Genomic DNA, 4,889 nt, shown 5'->3' with positions numbered 1-4,889 from the left:
CCTGCTGATTCCCTTAGTCCAAGAAAGAGACCCAACCTGCCAGAAAGGATCTTTGTTTGTGAGGCTTTCAAATACACCCTTATATAAAGAGTCTCCCAATCATGCACGCCCTTATGCATCTGCTTCATTTTGCATATGTGAGTAGTCTCCTGGGCTTCAAAAAGACTCCCCACCAACACAATGCTAAACTTAGGTGGAAGGTTTTATAGGAGCAGGTTTTATTTTACTCTTGACTAGGTGAGATTCCTCCATTTCCTCTGCCACCTGCAACACATGGATTTTTTTGCCCAGTATGTTTGTGTAGGAATAGGGGCTGGTGAGCATTCACAATCTCTGCCCAAGCAGTTTGTCAGCGCAGTGCTTGGATTTCTCAGTGTTCATCCTGGACCATGTGCCACAGAGCCCAGTGAGACTATATGTGCCTCAAGGAACTCATTCATGCCTGGGTGCTCCCACTACGCTACCAGCAGAATTACTTCTTGTACCCTGGGGAGTTCATTAAGACCTGTTGGATACACAGCATGTGTCCCAAGAAGCATTTCTCCTCCCAGCCCTTTGCACAGGTGTTGTTATTGGCTTAGCCCATTTACCAGAGCTAGGAGTTCCTGTTACATTTGGAGCCTCTCCATGACAAGGGCTCCAAGAGGTGGTAAGATACAGTGTCAGGACTGTACACAGTGCAGGTGTCCTGTGAATGCCTTCTGTTCACCTCTCATTTCTTCTTGAAAGTCCTCTCTGCTGTGCACACCTGTTACTCCAAGTGACTAACAGCAGGATGCCTCCACACTCTGTGTACCCATGTCCCTGGCAGAGTGCATCTACTGGGTCTGCAAGCCTACCTGACCCGATGTGCAGCCTGACCACTGGCCTGCAGTTCAGATTGCACCTTTGATTTAGACTGAACTTGTTAAATGACTCTCAATGGCTGCACCATATCTCTGGTGACTAAGCAGGGCCAGGCTGCCGTTGGTAAACAGAAATCGGTCCACAACTGATAGCGTCCCCTCAGCACCACCGTTGCCAGCTGCAGACTGGGGTTGTCATAACATTTCTCCCCAGTGAGTTTTGTTTCTGTTCTTAATGAAATGCTTTTAGAGCCTGTGAAGCTGTTGCCATCTTTAATGTATTTAACCAGATATTCTGCTGCTTCCTTTCTGTTCCAATGCAGGCAATGATAACTGAGTCAGCCTTTCCTTTCCGCACCACAAGACTGTATTCAGTTGAGTCACAATCTGGCAACTACCCCTTGTTTGTCACAAAAGAGTAAGCTTTAGTGAATACTGTATTCTCTTCCTGTCCTTGGTTCTAGCATGCCTCACTGTAGCTAGAGTCACATATAGGTCTATTCATTGAGGCATGGGAGATTTGAATTTCATGAGCTGTAACTGAAAATGATCATATTTTCAGAATTTGTTGTTAAGCCTACAAAAGAGCTAATACCCTTTCTTTCAGCCCATTCACACTCAGTAATTCGAGCTGAATGTCAGCAGTTAATTAATCATCTGACTTTTTGTCCTGGCCCATCTGCTAAGCTGTGGGGGGTCACCCATTTTTAAGCAAGAAGTGACTATTTTGGGGGTCTTGTCTGACCTCCTGTGTCATCCAGCCAAAGGAACTTGCAAGCAATTCCTGCATTCAGCAAAGTAGCTTGTGGTTGAGAAAAAGCACTGTGTTTTGAAATGCTTTCTTTGTCCACTGAAAGATTTTAAGTGATGGGAAATGCACGACATTCCTTGGTAGGTCGTTTCAGTGGCCAGTTACCCTTACTCTTTCAAATGGACACTTTCTCATCAACTTCCAGCCTGTGGCGCTATTTCCTACCCATGCTCATACCCTATGTGGAGACTGAATTCAGAGGTTGTTGCTGATTAGGAAGAAAGGAGCTATTCTCCCACCTTTGCCAGCACCTTGGCACATTGTCCCTTCTATACACTACCAAGTAAGCAGCACAGCAGAAACAGTGTAATCTCCTACAGGATCATTCCTTACAAAATGTTCTAGTGCTTTTTCCAGTCTAGTTTTAGGAGATCAATGAAAGGGGCCTTTTTACTCCCACTCTCCAGGATCGTTCTCCCTCCACCCTCACCCCATTTCTATTTCCCCTGAATCTGTTTCTATTTTCCTTTTTGTAATTTTATCCATTTTTTTTCAGCGTTCTATCTATCAAAAATAAATAAAAATTAAATCATTCTTAGGAAAAATGAACAGCCAGCAATTATAAACTGTTTATCATCTCACACCTTCCTCTCAAACCAGCACCAAGCCAAGTGAGTCACGCTTATTTGTATTCAGCCTTCTGAGTCAACTCCCAATTCATTTTGATGTACTCCTTCTTCAGTTTGTCAAGAGTCCTATAGAGACTGATCTCCTTGGGATGCTGGAAACCAGTGAGGAGGCCTTGCCAATGAGAGAATGGAGGCTTCACAAAATTGGGGCTGTCTGCATCAATCATTGTTGATTTGAGCAGTACTTTGTCTGAAATGTCCCCAGCTTTGAACCTTGTGTAACAGTGACAGATCCTTTTGGGAGGATTGCCCTGGAGTCTCCAGGAATTAAATATAAATCTCCACTGAGAGTCACCTGGGACATAAATGATCGGGCATTTATTAAAATAAATATTAAGTGTTGAATCCAATTTATATAGTAGTCCAGTGGGTTTTTAAAATGTAATAGTAATGTGCATTTGTCTTCCTGACATGAAGTCTATGCACCGTAATCTGTAACTGATGTACACAAGCACACGGGCACATTTGCTTCATGTGTCGTGGGCACATTGGCATTCCAGAAACCTCTCAAAATAGATTTAAACAGAGTTGGCAATCCTCCTACAGCAGTGTTACCTAATTCTGGCCACAGCATATTTGCCTGCTTGCTCTTGTACAATTTTTTTATGCACAAGCCAACAAGCAAATGCCAGACTGCCACAGACGTCCTGTATGGCCTTGGGCAAGTTACTTCATGTTAGCATCCCTCCATTCTCCATCTCAAATGCAAAGCTTCCTTTCTCACATCCTTTGTTTGCAGGATGCAGATGCTCTGTTCAGACAGCAACAAGCACAGCAGTGATAGCCAAGCCAAGTCTTTTTCTCCCCCTGTTCATCAGCAGATCTCAAAGTGCCTTACAAAGGGGAAAGTGAGGCACAGGGAGCAGTGTCTTCCCAAGGGCACCTAATAGGCCAGCAGGAGAGGAAGGATGAGAGCCAAGGGCTCTCCAGTCCTCAGCTAGGGCTCTGCCCACTCAGACCTGCAACTGTGATAGGTCTCTGACCCTGTTTGAGACCCTCTAGAGCTGGTATCATAGAAATAATAATAATTCTTCATCATCATCAGTGATCCAGAAAGAAAATGACAAGGAAGGAATCTTGTTCCAGTGCTGGTAACTTTTGCAGGACCTTATTAACTAACCCATACCTTCGGTGTGTCAAATATCCACACTTTGTAGCATGTGATCTTCTGGTGGATACTCAGGCTTCAGGGACAAGTGGTGTGATGCTGTAGGCACTCTAAAAGGTGAGTTACTTTACTCAGGTTAGTATAAAAATGCTCTGATTTTTTATACTGAAGGTGGAGTTATAAATTCTGTTGTTTCCAGGCACAATAATCAGCTTTTTCAGGTACACTGGGGATGAGCGGGGGGAAGGCAGTTAGCTGATGTCTTTTTAATATTTATTCAAAAATGTCATTTAGTTTGTAGGCTGAAAAGCTCCCTTATTCTGAAAAACAAACACAAGCTGCCAAAAAATGTCCCTGTTAGTGAAGCTGGCATATATACCTTTATACACAGTGTCCCTCAGTCACACAAACCCTTATGTATCAGCATCATTTTGCACATGTGAAGAGCTTCCTTGACTTCAAAGGAAAGCTAAGATGAGTTTGCAGGAGCAGGGCTAATTTTCCCATTGAAAAGTTGAGTTTCCTGTCCTCCTTGCAGCTGTCTTTTCCCCCTTCCCCACCAACACATGGATTTTTGCCTGGTGTGTTTGTGAAGAAATAGAGATCGGTGAAAATACACAACCATAGTTTTTCAGCAAGGTGAGGGGGAGTGTGCTGCAGGGTCTGTTAGTGTAGGTCCTGAACGGTGTGCCACACACAATCCAGTGGGACTGCACATGCCTAAAGAAACTCATTTGTGTTCCCACCACACCATCAGCAGAATTACTCAGGTCTCTGCACCGCCTTTGTTCCCTGCAGAGCTCATTGACACATAGCATGAGTCCCACAGAGCATGTCTCCTCACAGCTCTCAGCATGGGTGTTACCATAAATTCAACTCAGTTGCCAGTACTAGTAGATCTCATATTTTGAGCCCTTCGGTGACTCGGGCTCCTAGGGACAATAGTCAGGTACACCATCTAGACTGGGCATGGCCATCATGCTGGTGCAGTTGTTCTGTGAACACCCCTTGTCCACTTTTGCCTTTGCAGAATTTGAGAAAGTCATCTCTGCTATATGAACCCATTTCTTAAAGTGACTAGCTGAGGACTCCCTCTGCACGTTGGGTGCCTGTGTTGCTAATATGGCGTATCTTTTGGGACTCAGCTATAGAAGAGCGTAGCTGACTAGTTGGAAGCATGTGTGCTCAGAATTCCCAGTAGTGTACGCTCTGGCACTTGCCCACAGTTCAGGCTGTACTTTGATCTGGATTGAAATTGTTCAATGATTCTTAATGGCTGCACTGTGGAAACTGTAGGCAGGGCCATGATGCCTTGGAAACAACAAAGGAGTCCATGCATCAATAACATCCTCTCAGCAACGTCATTGCCAGGTGCAGATTGGGGTTGGCAAAACACTTCTCCCTAATCATAGAATCATAGAAGCAGGGTCGGAAGGGACCTTGTAGATCTTCAAGTCCGACCCCCTGCCTGGGCAGGAAGAAAACTGGGCTCAAGT

Source organism: Alligator sinensis, unplaced genomic scaffold (assembly GCF_000455745.1).
Source record: "Alligator sinensis unplaced genomic scaffold, ASM45574v1 scaffold215_3, whole genome shotgun sequence".
NCBI classification, from domain to species: Eukaryota; Metazoa; Chordata; order Crocodylia; family Alligatoridae; genus Alligator; species Alligator sinensis.
This window is presented reverse-complemented; position numbering follows the sequence as displayed.